General features: G+C 38.5%; 1 pseudogene; it reads right to left on the bottom strand.

Annotated features, from left to right (window-relative positions):
- LOC136175957 (NXPE family member 1-like) overlaps window positions 1–13,014 on the bottom strand; it is a 29,015-nt pseudogene extending 16,001 nt beyond the window's left edge.
- Window positions 13,015–15,539: the final 2,525 nt, after the last annotated feature.

Below are 15,539 nucleotides of genomic sequence, written 5' to 3'. Positions count from 1 at the left end.
TGCTGGCATATTGACTGCAGCACTTTCACAGCATCATCTTTTAGGATTTGAAATAGCTCAACTGGCATTTCATCACCTCCACTAGCTTTGTTTGTAGTGATGCTTCCTAAGGCCCACTTGACTTCACATTCCAGGATGTCTGGCTCTAGGTGAGTGATCACACCATCGTGGTTATCTGAGTCATGAAGATCTTTTTTGTATAGTTCTTCTGTGTATTCTTGCCACCTCTTCTTAATATATTCTGCTTCTGATAGGTCCATGCCATTTCTGTCCTTTATTGTGCCCATCTTTGCATGAAATGTTCCCTTGGTATCTCTAATTTTTTTAAAGAGACCTCTAGTCTTTTCCATTCTATTGTTTTCCTCTATTTCTTTGCATTGATCATTGAGGAAGGCTTTCTTATCTCTCCTTGCTATTCTTTGGAACTCTGCATTCAGATGGGTTTATCTTTCCTTTTTTCCTTTGCCTTTCACTTCTCTTCTTTACTCAGCTATTTGTAAGCTCCTCAGACAACCATTTTGCCTTCTTGCATTTCGTATTCTAAAAAGTATATCCTATCATTTAAAAGGCTCAACCACCAAGATTATTTCTGACTGGATCTTCCCTAGGGTCTAGGGTAGAGTATCTGTTTGTATGTGTGAAGTATCAATCAAAATGTAAAGTTTTCATTGGGATTTATAAATAAGAACAGCATTTCTCATGAAAGAGGGAATACAATATATTTTAAATTAAAAGGCTCAAATCTAGAAAGATAAGTGAAGTTGAAAAGAAAACAGTCAAAAGGTGAGAATAGAGACCTCATTAAAGATATTTTAAAAGCAGCCTAAGTTTCTATAAGAATATAAAATAATTGCATGCTTTTTTACAACTTGGAGTTAAGTAGTGCAGTTATTGCCCCAGTATAGAGTCTCCCAGGAGATAAATGAGTTTTCCTTTCAAACAGTCATTTATCTTAATTGTATTAACTGAATTCTGGTTGTGAAATGTAATCTACTTCCTTCTAAAGTATAACCACCAGGGACAGGAGTCTTCATTCCAACTTGGCATTTCTCTTTCTTTCTTTTTTTATTTTTATTTTTTTTATTTTTTATTTTTTGGCATTTCTCTTTCACCTTTCACTCTCTGGTAACAGATAAACTGGTGGTAGGTTTATCCATTGGGATAAGTTAAATATCCAGCTTCTCTCTTCTGCTGACTCCTACTTCCTACTTCCTCCCTTCCAAGTACTATTCTTTGATCATTTGATTTGTCTTAGACCCTTCTCCTCTGTCTTTCTTTTAAGAGATTCTGAGTCATCTTGACTCCTTCCTGGTCACTTTCTCCCAAATCGGGTTATTAGCTGAGTCCTGAGGTTCTGTCATTTCTTTGGCATCTCTGCTGATGCTGTTCTGACATAGGCCTTGGTTTCTAACCTGAGTATCACTGGTCTGACACTTGGTGTCTTTGTATCAAATCACTTACCCTTGTTTTATTAATGAAGCAGTAGTTTTATTTTTTCTATGAGCCTTTTTATAGGAATTTTTCAAAATTTAAAAAATAGCTTAAAAATAGCACATCTACATTTTAAAAACTTGAAAAAGTTTAAAATCTAACTTGAATTCATGTTTTTAAATGAGATTTTGCTAAAAGTGACATGCCAATATTCTGAGATTTTTTTCAGTAAGTTCCACTAGAATTACAAGCTCTCTTGGCACAAGGTCTTCCTTCCAAGGTATCTCAGGTAGCAGGCACCATGATCTTTGCTTTGAGGTAACTTTAATCATCAAATTCCTCACCTGTCAAGCCTCCTTGTCACTCACTGTATCACTCACCTACCATTAGACCAATGCATTGTATTTTGGTTTGGTTACATTAGCACTTCTGTACTAATATCACATTCTATATTAAGTGGGAAGAAAATAATAATGACCAAAAAATGCAAATGTATTTATCCCTCACATAACAGTCATAGGGTGAGCAAGTCAGGGCTAATATGATGTTACATGGTGTCAGGGACTCCAGTTCCTTCTATGTGCTTGTTCAGCTGTTCTTTTTTTTAAAGAGAGGCTAGCGTGATGCTCTTAATTTTATTATTTCTTTTACAGCTTTGCTGGGATTTAACTGGTGTACAAAACACCATATACTTAATGTGTACAGTTTGATGAGTCTGAGCATTATGTATAAACCCCTGGGCTTCCCAGGTGGCACAGTGATAAAGAATCCACCTGCCCGTGCAAAAGATGCAGGTTCAAACCCTGGGTTGGAAAGATCCCTGGAATAGGAAATGGCAGCCCACTCCAGTATTCTTGCCTGGGAAATCCCATGCACAGAGGAGCCTGGTGGGCTACAGTCTATGGGGTTGCAAAGAGTTGGACATGACTGAATGACTGAGCATAAACCCCTGATGTCTTCACCACAATTAAGGTGCATTCTTAATATATGACTTCAATCCCACAGCCTAACATGGCTTTTTCATCTCTTATCATTATATTTCAGTTCAGCCAATAGGAAGGGGGGAGCAAGTTGTTTCACTTTTAAAGGCATGCCCACAAGTTTCCCATATGACTTCCACCCACAATCCTGGCAGAAATCTCGTCATGGCCATAACCAGCTGCAGGAAGTCTGTGGCCTTTAGCTTGGTGACGCTGGACCCAGCTAAAATTATGCTGTTCAATTACTAAAGAGGGAGAGGGGAATGGATTTTAGGAGACCACCCACAGTCTCTGCTTCACTCTCCACGCTTAGCCTCTGGTTGTCTGTGTCCACAGAAGAGTTCATCAGCATGGTTGTTCTCTGTGTGTAACCAATAAAAACAGTGCAAAATGGCACTGATAGCAGAATTGAAAAAATTCTGGAATAGCTCTTCTATGATGACCTGGAGGAGTTGTTAAGTCCTGGTCATTTTGGTCTGCTAAAGAGAGTTTTCATAATCCTATAATTATGTTGGAATTTCCATGTGACAGGGTTGGGCTTCTATGATGCTTGACAGCATCACATTCTGGATGGTTGAATAGTCTGACCCTGGAAACTTAGCATTGCTACCCCCATCCTAATAATGCACTGCTACCCTTTGGTGAGGATACAGTCTTTCAATTTATTATTATTATAAACAATATCTTGTATAATAGTAACGTGTCAGGATATTCATTTTGCTAAGTGTCAGAGGAAGTGCTCTGTAGGACCATTTCGAATATATAACAAATCTCTTACGATTGGTCTTACATGTTTATTTCACTTGATCATTTTAGAATAGTGAAAGTGTTAGTTGCTCAGTCATGTCTGATGTTTTGTGACCCTATGGGCTGTAGCCCGCCAGGCCTCTCTGTCCATGGGATTCTCCAGGCAAGTATACTGGAGTGGGCTGCCATTCCCTTCTCCAGGGGATCTTCCCAACCTAGGGATTGAACCTGGGTCTCTTGCATTGCAGGCAGATTCTTTACCATCTGAGTCACCAGGGAAGTCCTAATTTTAATTTTTATTTAAAAATTAAAAATAAAAAAACAATTTTGGTTGCACTGCACAGACTGTGGGATCTTAGCTTCCCAAGCAGAGATTGAACCAATGCTTTCTGCACCAGAAGCTCAGAGTCCTAAGCACTGGACCACTAGGGAAGTCCTAGGCTTGAGTATTTTAAACAGTATGTTAATAATGTTACTAAGATTCCACTGTATTTATTGATTAGTTTAGAGATTGCTGCAGGCAATGATTCTCCAAAGATTTCTTCTTTATAATCCCTGGGACCTGTGAATCTGTTACCTTCCATGACAAAGGGGCTTTCCAGACGTGATTAAAGGTATGGATATTGAGATGGGAGATATCCTGGATTATCTGGGTGGGACCAATCTAAATCTCCTTAGTTCTCAAAAGTGGAAGAGGGAGGCAGAAGAATGGTTCAGAAAGATGTGGTGTGAGGACTTGACCCACCATTGCAGCTTTGAAAACAGGAGGAAGGGGGCTTTGAGGAATGTGGGCAGTTCTAGAAACCTGAAAAGACAAAGAAACAGATGATACTCTAGAGCTTTCAGAAAGGAATTTGGCCCCTGCCACATGTTGGTTTTAGCTTATTGAGACAGAGGTTGAGCTACTGAACCACAGAACTGCAAGATGATCCACTTATTGTTCAAGCCACTTTGTTGCAGCAACAATAAGAAAATATTAAAGAGATGGTTGGCATTGTTTCAATATTAAGTCATCCCACCCAGAAACAATAGTATTTTTTCTTCTGTTTATATAAATTTTATTTTATATCACATAGTAACATTTTAAATTGTCTTTCTATAGGTCATGCACGTCTTGTTAAATTGTGAATTTGCTCTTTGGAGCACAAAGTGGATGCATCACTCTCTTCCTTTAATTGGCTTTTGTAGCTTTCAAAAACTTATTGAATAAACACTAAAATCCTCAGTTTCATACTTGAGAGCCTCCATAATTTAGTTTCTTCCTTTTCTTAGCCTCATTCTTCCCTACATTCCACCAGTTGCTCTCACTCCTTTGGACTGTTGAACAAAGTTCATGATAATTTTGTTCCTGATTAGAGTTACTAGATAAAAATACAGAATAAATTAAATTTGAATTATTTCTAATGAGCAATAATTTTTTAGTGTCAGTACTTCCCATGCAATATTTTCCCTTTATCTCATGTAATATGCATAGGCAATTAGAAATTATCAAAATTGAACTGATACATTGTACGATTGTTTGCTAAACCTGGCAACCTTATTCATGATCTTTATGAGTTTTCTCTTTCACTCCATTCCCTGTCTACAGATATCCTTAGGGGCTAAGTCAAATACCACCTTATCATAAGCCCTTCTGCGTTTTTACTTCCTTCATAGAATTGGTAGGTTAAATGTCTTTCAGATTGCAACCGTGCTGAACATTTATTTTTCTCCATTTGCCCTTAATGCCTCATATCTGTTAGAATCTCAATAAACATTTGCTGAATAAATGAATAAATATTAGGCAATAAATCAGTTGAAGTAAATCTCAAAATGATTGTTATTGGTAAACTCATAGGCTTTAAAGAAAGTTCTATTAAAGCTAAATATAAACATTGTTCTTTCCTAAGTAGCGTGGCTTTGTGTTTGCCGCTAAAACACATTTAATGAAATGGAAAACACAATATAAAACTTTTAAGTGCATCCACTAAAGGTTAGGAAGTTATGCCTACAGAGAATTAGGCTAACTAAATCAAAATGTTCCTACTCTAAAGCTGTGGGTATCCATCAAAGATTGGCCCAGAATGTTCCCCATATAGAATCATTGACTCTAGGAGATACACTCCTGGGTTTAAATCTGGAGACAGGATATGAATCCTCTCCCCTCTGGAAAAAATTGAGATGAAATCTGTTATCAAAGGAGCTTGAAATAATTTCCTTGAATTGATTTTTCTCTTTAAAATTCAAGGTGACTGACCTCAGAGACCCCTGCTAGGAATTGTGCCCTTGGAAAATCCTGATTGCTAGGGTTGATTCTGATGAAGTTTCCTCTGCATCAGACTGTCTCTTAGAAGATGTATGCTACATACCACCTACCACAGGACAAAGCAAACTTACTGTCACATCAGGAGAGATCAATGTGGTTAAGATGCATCATCATTCTGCTCCATACTGGACCTTCACAAGACAAAAATGACTGTTCACACAATATAGGTAATGGAAGCTACTTGCTTGTGAGTGAAGGATAATTTAAAATTTCCTATAACTGTGAAGTATTGCCATTATAAATTTTGTATCTATTGGGCATTTCTATGTGTGTCTGTGTGTGTGTGAATTGGGATTTTGTGTTTATGTGTGTGTAGCCACTGTATATGCTTTAGGAAAAAATACCTTTCTAAGAGAGCCTTGAGTTCAGGGCAGCTCTGCTCTTCTGTCATGTGCATTCACCGTGTCTGGAATTTTAGATTCAAAGTATTTATCTAACCTGCAAGTTCTCTTCTCTTTTGCTACCTTTGCATCACTTATTCAAGTTCATATAATATTTTTCTTAGATTACTATAAGCCACTAGCCAGATTGTCTCTGTTTTATCCCATCTAAATTCTTCTACACAACCGCCAGAGCATCCTTTTGAATTGCAAATGCAACTTCATTACTGCTTAAAATCCTTTATTTTAAAGTCCTTTATTTAAAATTCCCCTCACGAAGGAGTTCAGGCTCCTCAACAGGGCATGAAGACCTCTTATCACAGGGTTCCCTCTTTATATATGTTGTTTTTTATGTTTACCTTTCATTTTTTCTATAAACTTGCTTTCTGAGGATTGTGAGCTTCCTCAAGGAAGGTAATACATTTGCTTGATCCACTGCTGTGTCCCTAATACCTCTCAAAGAGCTGGCAGAAAGTCCTGCTTAGTCTGTGTGTGCCTGCTAAGTCACTTCAGTCTTGTCCGACTCATTGCAACCCTGTGGTCTGTAGCCCGCCAGGCACCCCTATCCATGGGATTCTCCAGGCAAGAATACTGGAGTGGGTTGCCATTCCTTTCTCCAGGGGATCTTCCCAACCCCACGTCTCTTATGTCTCCTTCATTGACAAGCAGGTTCTTTACCACTAATGCCACCTGGGAAACCCTGCTCAGTCTGATGCATGAAAAAATATATATTGCATTTCTTTCCTTCAGTTGATGAAAAGCTTCCTGACTTCCTGCTTCAAAGCTCTTATCTTCCCTTTGATTCACTCTTTGTTCCAATCCTGTGTAGGTAAGTGGTAGCAGGCAGAAAGGGAACATGGGTGAATAGGGACACAGGAGTCCAGCAGATATAAATGGTACCTGATTCTGTGCTATGGATGTCTCTTCAGGTTCACTGCAGAGAAATGAAGGGATCAGCACATTTTCATCCTTACTGGGACTCAGGCATAAGGGTAATTAGTGGACAGGAGGAGATCTGGTGAGGTGTACCATCAGAGATCAAAGGGAAAGAGCAGAAACCCAACTGTGCTTTTACTTGTTTCAGAAGAGAATCAAGGACTATGGATCAGGAGCCAACATTTGGATAACTATGTAAGATCTGGAATGCATGTTTTTTTTCCATATTTGCTATCCATACTTTACTTCTTGGCATATTTTTTGGAAACTTAAGGGAAAAGAACTCTAAGCTTGACTTTGAAAACTGCTATGATTCTACTCAATACTCTGCAATGACCTATATGTGACAAGAGTCTAAAAAAAGAGTATATATATGTATATAAGAATATATACATATATATATATGATTCACTTTGCTGTACATTTGAAATTAACACAACATTGTAAATCAACTATACTCCAATAAAATTTAAAAAATTAAAAATTAAAATAAGAAAACTGCTTAGAAAGGGAACCTAGCATTCCACCCTGTGGCCAAGCTTAGAAAAAGCGAATCCATGGGAAAAAAATGGATCCCTAGAGGAAAAAAGGAGTGGAAAGGGAAAAGGAAATGGATTGAGTCCCCAAGACTTAACAGTAAATTAGCAAAGGAGCAAAAGAGTTTGAAACTGCTAGGTGGTCTCAGGGATTGGCCCCCAGGTTCTGGGGTTTGTGGTGGCATTTAAGTTACCCTTTGCAAATTCCAAAGTGGCTCAGGAAGTGTTTTGCAGCAGAGTGTAAAGCTGGCAGACCAGGAAGTGAACATCTGTTTGTGAACAAGGGGAGAGGGCCTTGGCATCAACTTTGCTGTGATTGATACGAGAAACCCGCTTACACCCCAGTCTGTGGAGGCCTGCTCAACTTGCGGTTTCCGAGAATTGCTAGATCGCAACCCAGGGAGTGTGAAGGACTCCTCCAACCAGAGACCTGAGAATAGTTGAGAATACTTGATCTTGAGATCAGTTTGAGATGGGCTTCCCAGGTGGTCCCAGTGGTAAAGGATCTACCTGCCAATGCAGGAGACTCAGGAGATGCAGATTTGATCCCTGGGTTAGGAAGATCCCCTAGAGAAAGAACTGGCGACCCACACCATTATTCTTGCCTAGAGAATCCCATAGACAGCGGAGCCTGGTGGGCTACAGCCCATGGGGTCAAAAAACAGTTGGCTTCTACTGAGTGAGTACACACTTAGTAGGAAGAAGTTGAATTTTTGGAAACATGACTCAAGCTACAATGCGAACAGTGGATTAGAGAGGATAAGAGAGGCAAAAAGGAAGCTATGACAAGTAATCTAGATGAGATAATGATGACCTGAACAGGGGTAAGAACACTAGACATGGAGAGAAATGGGTAAATGCAAGAGATACTTAAGAGGTAGTCTACAGAAAGTGATATGAGAGATGAAGAAGCATAGATGTTGTCATGTACTTATCAAGGAGAACTTTTCCAGTATAAAATCTATTAACACATAGCAGAATGCTTCTCCACTGAACATATTTTGTAAAACCTAGGTCTACAGTAAAAGACATGACTAGATCTGAGATTATCATAGGGCATGATGGAAAAGGACATGTATAATACACAATTCCACCTTGGGCAGTTTTTTTTTATTGAACATCTGAGTGAGAATGGCAATCTTGGTGGTGGGACTCATGAGCAGGGGGGCTCAAGAAGACACCACATACCTAGTCAGACCTTGAGTAGCAGAGGCATCTGAGTGGGTCATGCCCATTATTAATTGAGGTGGGCAATGTAGTTTTCTCCTTGGAAGAAAAGCTATGACCAACCTAGACAGCATGTTAAAAAGCAGAGATATTACTATATCAACAAAGGTCATCTAGTCAAAGCTATGATTTTTCTAGTAGTCATGTATGGATGTGAGAGTTGGACTACAATGAAATCTGAGCACCAAAGAAATGATGCTTTTGAGCTGTGGTGTTGGAGAAGACTCTTGAGAGTAACTTGGACTGCAAGGAGATCAAACCAGTCAATCCTAAAGGAGATCAGTCCTGAATATTCATTGGAAGGACTGATGCTGAAGCTGAAACTCCAATACTTTGGCCACCTGATGCGAAGAACTGACTCATTGGAAAAGACCCTGATGCTGGGCAAGATTGAAGGCAGGTGGATGGCATCACTGACTCTATGGACATGAGTTTGAGCAAGATCCAGGAGATGGTGAAGGACAGGAAAGCCTGGCGTGCTGCAGTCCATGGGGTCGCAAAGAGTCGGACATGACTGAGCGACTGAACTGAACTGTATGTAGCGGTGTCTGTTGTCACCTCTCAGGTATCCAAAGGTATACTTACCTGTGAAAAAAAGGCTTTCTTCCTTGACAGTAAGGTAAGAAATTTCTCAATTACTGGTGGTCATACCAGTTAGGACCTCACAGCATACATGTTAAGACCTCAGGCAGTAGAAGGCTTCTCTCAAGTGTCATAATTCAGCACTCGGGCTTAGAGTTAGGTCACATTCAAGGAAGTTATGGGCACGGCTATTAACAGTCCTGCCTTTGAAAATCACCCTGTCACAGTCTTGGTTCCTGGCCCTCCAGAGAGCCGACGCCCCTTCACTGGGGTGGATGAGCAGGACAGACAGGGACACCCGGCCCTCCCAGAACAGGGTGAAGCTCACGAGGTAGGTGCCGTTGTTGAAGTCCGTCACCTTCCCAGAAGCACCTGCCTTCAGGGCTGGGGAGGACACCCTGGCCCTGAGGAAATCCCCGCCATACTCCTTCCTGTGCCCCAAGTGGTCCCTCACCTCCAGCAGGACATCCAGCCGGTCCCCCCTGCAGTATGTGTCTTGGGGGCTGAGGAGGGTGGCTCTGCTGTGTGTGGCGCTGCTGGTGGAGCTCACGTTGGTGAAGGGTCTGGGTGGGATCAGCTGGTCTAGTTTCTCCACAATCCTCTTTATCCTCAGCTCAGTCTCTGAGCTGACTGGTGACTTTAACAGGCTTGGCGGTATTTTAGGGCTTGGGGACTTTGTGGAGCTGTTCCAGGACTTCCCTGGTGGTTCAGATGGTAAAGAATTTGTCTGCAGTGAGTTCGATCCCTGGGTTGGGAAGATCCCCTGAAGAAGGGCATGGAAATCCACTCCAATATTCTTGCCTGGAGAATTTCCTGTTCAAGGGAGCATGATGGGCAAAGTCCATGGAGTCTCAAAGAGTCGGACATGACTGAGCAACTCACACTTTCACACTTTGACTCCAGTGGTGGAGGGAAATGGCTAAGTTAGAGTGGACCAAAACTGGAATGGCAAGGAATGTGACATACTCTGAAATGAACCAGTCCAAATCATTTTTACTTATTATGCATTTGAATATTTATGTACATATTATCATCAATTTTATTTAAACTCTGGCAATTTTGAATAAGACGTAAGCATTTATCATTAACCTCATTGTTTTAGCAGACAAGGCAATGGCAACCCACTCCAGTACTCTGGACACGACTGAGCAACTTCACTTTCACTTTTCACTTTCATGCATTGGAGAAGGAAATGGCGACCCACTCCAGTGTTCTTGCCTGGAGAATCCCAGGGATGGGGGAGCCTGGTGGGCTGCCGTTTATGGGATCGCAGAGTCGGACATGACTGAAGCGACTTAGCAGCAACAGCTGCGGCATTGTTTTAGAGAATGCCTCAACAGTTTTAGATAAACATATTAAATCCAAAACACAGAGCTCAGAGAATTCTTATGAATAATAAAGTGATTCCAGTGCATTTGCTTTTACTCTTCTTAGACATCTTATCACCAGTCATCATTACTGTCTGTTAGTTCTACTTAAGTACATCTTTTGCCTATCTGTAACTATAGCACAGTTCAAGTTGCCATCATTGATTGCCTGATTGTAGTGGTCATCCCAAGGGTCAGGGCTTCCATCCTGCTTTCTCTCTAATTAGTTTTCTCCATTGTTACTAATCAGTCCTCAAGCAAGACTACTCATGTCCTTCCCTGCTGAAACCCTTTCAATGGCTTCTCATTACTTGGGGGTAAAGTTCAGTCTTAATATGGCTTCATTCTATCGCCTCTGTTTTAACTCTCTTGTTCCTGCCACTCCTTTTCTTCATTTTACATTTTCATGAGTAACTGTTTGTATTTTTCAGGAAGTGACCTTCCTTTCCTTCAGCTCTTGGTTTTTACTAATGTGATTTCCTCTTCTGAGATGACTTGCCATCTACAGATTTTCCCCCAAGCCACCTAAACATCTGTCAACTTCTTACTGAGAAATCATTAGAACCTTAGAGGTTCCTTTTTATCCTTTTCACACTAGACCATCTTTTTATAGGTACTCAAATTCAGTGATATCTAAATCCTGCTGATGGTCAGAGAAGACTGCAAACTTTTAAAAAAATATGGATTCTCAAGCTGCAGCCCAGATAAACTGAATTATAGTTACTAAATGCCTTGTCCAGGAGTTTATTTTTTTTTTCAAAAGCCTCACTTGCAGTCAAGTTCGGTAAGTATGAGAACAATGGTTATAGATTGGTGGGTGTCAACCCTCTTGTACTTTGGAACACACATAAAGCTTAAACAAAAAAAGAAATAGGTCCACTGCACCCCAGCATCAATCAATAAAACCCCTGTGGTTTGTACAAAGCAATAGAGTAAACCAAAAGGGACAAGAAACAAGAAAATGAGATAAAATTAAACATAAAGATTTATAGAGCCCAAGTTCCTTTCAAGGTCAGGAATAAGACAAACATGTTTGTTACATTAGAAGTCCTGAACAATAAAACAAAATGAAACAAACAAATAATTAAGTGTATGAGAATTGTAAGGAAAAAATTGTCTTATTTTTTCATTTTTCTTCTTTTTTTAATTTTATTTTTTGCAGATGTTATTGTCCACCAAAAATATCCCCACCAGAGTTAGCAAATTATTAGTATTAAAAGAGTCAACGAGGAGCTGGATACAAAATAAACTTGTAAAAATAGCATTTATCTATAACGGTGATAATCATCAGAAAATACAATAGAAGATAATCTCTGACTGTGATGAAGGCATTTCGAAAACTCTTTTGAAGAACACTTTTGAAGACCTTGAGTGAAAAACTTTAATGTTTTAAAAGATATTAGAGCTTAATATTAAAAATTTGTTAATTTTCCCACAAATAATTTAAAATTCTATGTATTTCTGTTTAATTGAATTATAAATGACTTACAATATTGTATTAGTTTCAGGTATACAGTTAAATGATTAGGTTATATCCATATACATGTATTTCTGGTTATTTTCCGCTATAGGTTATTACATTATACTGAATAACTTTCCCTATGCTATACAATGGGGCTTCCCCAGTGCCTTAGTGGGTAAAGAATCCACCAGCAATGCAGGAGACACAGGAGAGTCGGGTTCAGTCCCTGGACTGGGAAGATCCTTGGAGGAGAAAATGGGTTTTTCTTGCACAAGAAATCCCATGGCCAGAGGAGCCTGGCAGGCTATAAATAGTCCAGACACAACTGAGCACATGGCACGTGCAATAAACCTTTTTGGCTTATCTACTTGATCTATATCTGTTAACACCGTACTTCTAATTTATCCCTCCCCCATTCCCCTTACCCTTTTGGTAACCAAACTTTGCATTCTATAGTATGTCTGTAAGTTTGTTTCTGTTTTGTCTATAGATTTGCTTGTATTATTTTTTAGATACCACATATAAATGAGATCATGTAAATTTGTCTTTATCTGACTTAGCTCACTAAGTATAATAATCTCTAGGTCCATCCATGTTGCTGCAAGTGGCAATATTTCCTTCTTTTTTTATGGCTGAGTGATACTCTATTGTGTACTTACATTCCACCTCTTCTTAACCCATTCATCTGTTGATGGGTGCTTGGTTTATTTCTATGTTTTGGCTATTGTAAATAGTGTTGCTATAAACATTTTCTAATTAGAATGTTCTCAAGATATATGCCCAAGAGTGGAGTTGCTGGATTGTATGGTAACTCTATATTAGTTTTTTAAGGAACCTCCAAAATGTTTTTCAAACTGGATGCACCAATTTCCATTCCCACTAACAGTGTATTAGAGTTCTCATTTCTTAAATCCTCAGCAACATTTGTTATTTGTAGACATTTTTATGATAGCCATTCTGATACGTGTGAGGAGATATTTCATCATGGTTTTGGTCTCCATTTCTATCTTTTCATGTGTCTGTCGGCCATCTGAGTCTTCTTTGGAATAATATCTGTTCATGTCTTGTGTCCATTTAAAAAAAGTTTTTTTTTTTTTTAAATATTGAGTTGTATTAGCTCTTAATATATTTTGGATATTAACCCCTTATCACTTATATCTTTGTAAATATTTTCTCCCATGCAGTAGATTGTTTTTTGGTTTTGTTGATGGTTTCCTTTGCTTTTAAGTTTGATTAGTTCTGTTTGTTTATGTTTGCTTTTGTTTCCTTTGCCATAGGGGACAGATCCAAAATATACTGTTCTTATGTCAAAGAGTGTTCTGCCCATGTTTTCTTCTAGGAATTTTTTGGTTTCTTGTCTTGTATTTAGATCTTTAATCCATTTTGAGTTTATTTTTGTATATGGTGTGAGAAATGTTCTAATTTTATTCTTTTTCACATGGTTGTCCAGTTTTCCTAGCACTACTTATTGAAGAGATTGTCTTTTCTCCATTATATATTCTTTCCCACTTTCTTTTAGACTACCTGGTCATTGCTGTGTGTTATTTATGGGCTCTCTATTTTGTTCCATTGATCTATATGTCTGTTTTTGTGCCAGTACCATACTGTTTTTATGACTGTAGCTTTATAGTATAATCTAAAGCCAGTGTGATGACTCCAGCTTTGTTCTTTTTTCTCAAGATTGCTTTGGCAATTCTGGGTTCTTTGTGGTTACATATAAATTTTAGGACTATTTGTTCTAGTTCTGTGAAAAATGTCTGTGTATTATGATAGTGAAAGTCACTCAGTTGTGTCTGACTCTTTGCGACTCCCATGGTCTAGACAGTTAATGGAATTCTGCAGGTCAGAATACTGGAGTGGGTAGCCTTTCTCTCTTCCAGGGGATCTTCCCAACCCAGAGATTGAACCCAGGTCTTCCTCATTGAAGGCAGATTTTTACCAGCTGAGCCACAAGGGAAGCCTGTATTTCGATAGGGGTTGAGTTAAATCTGTAGATTGTTTTGGGTAGTATAGCCATTTTAACGATGTTAATTCTTCTAATCCATGAAGATATATTTCCATTTCTAATCCATGGGATATATTTCCATTTATTTGTATTGTCTTCAATTTCCCTCATCCATGTCATAGTTTTTCAGAATGTGTTTCTTTCATCTCCTTGGTTAAGTTTATTCCTAACGATTTTAGTTTTTTCAGTGCAATTGTAAATTGGATTGTTTTATTGATTTTTCTTTCTATAGTTCAGTATTCCTTTATACAGATTTCTGTATATTAACTAACCTTGTATCCTACAATTTTACTGAATTCATTTATCAGTTCTAATAGTTTTTTGATAGAGACTTTATGTTTTCTGTATGTTGTATTATGTCATCTGCAAGTGGTAGTTTTACTTCTTCCCTTCCCAATGTCTTTTATTTCCTTTTCTTGTCTGATTATTCTGGCTAGGACTTTCAATATTCTGTTAAATATAGGTGGGAAGCATTTTTATCTTATTCCTCATTTAGAGGACATGTTGAAACTTTTCACCGCTGAATATAATGTTAGTTGTGGGTTTGTCATAAATGGCCTTTATTATGGTGAGATATGTTCCTTCTATTCCAACTCTGGTGAGAGCTTTTATCATGAATGGATGTTGAATTTTGTCTAATGCTTTTTCTGCATCTTTTGAGATGATCATAGAATTTTTATGCTTCCGTTTGTTAATATGGTATGTTACACTGATTTATTATTCCTTGAATCCTTAGAATATATCCCATTTGATCATGGCATATTATCTTTTTATGTATTATTGAATTTGGTTTTTTAATATTTTGATGAGGATTTTTGCATCCATTATGCATCAAAGATGTTGACCTGTAATTTTCTTTTTTGTAGGGTCTTTCCCTGGTTTTGGCATCAGGGTAATGGTGGCTTCATTGAATGTATTGGGAGTGTTTCCTTCCCCTTCAAGTTTATGTAATTGTTTGAGAAGTGTGAGTATGATCTTTTCTTTATATGTTTGGTAAAATTCCCCTGTGAAGCTGTCTGGTCCTGAACATTTGTTTTCTGGGAGGTGTTTTTGATTTTTTTAATTTTTGTTTATTTTTTTCCTTTATTTTTTATTAGTTGGAGGCTAATTACTTTACAATATTGTAGTGGTTTTTGCCATACATTGACATGAATCAGTCATGGATTTCCATGTGTTCCCTATCCTGAACCCCCCTCCCACCTCCCTCCTCATCCCATCCCTCTGGGTCATCCCAGTGCACCAGCCCTGAGCATTTGTCTCATGCATCCAACCTGGACTGGAGATCTGTTTCACAATTGATAATATACATGTTTTGATGCTATTCTCTGGGATCATCCCACCCTCACCTTCTCCCACAGAGTCCAAAAGTCTGTTCTATACATCTGTGTCTCTTTTTCTGTCTTGCATATAGGGTTATCATTACCATCTTTCTAAATTCCATATATATGCATTAGTATACTGTATTGGTGTTTATCTTTCTGGCTTACTTCACTCTGTATAATGGGCTCCAGTTTCATCCATCTCATTAGAACTGATTCAAATGTATTCTTTTTAATGGCTGAGTAATATTCCATTGTGTAT

Source organism: Muntiacus reevesi, chromosome 9 (assembly GCF_963930625.1).
Source record: "Muntiacus reevesi chromosome 9, mMunRee1.1, whole genome shotgun sequence".
Taxonomy (NCBI): domain Eukaryota; kingdom Metazoa; phylum Chordata; class Mammalia; order Artiodactyla; family Cervidae; genus Muntiacus; species Muntiacus reevesi.
Note: the sequence above shows the minus strand (reverse complement) of the source record. Positions and strands in the feature narration are given on the sequence as shown.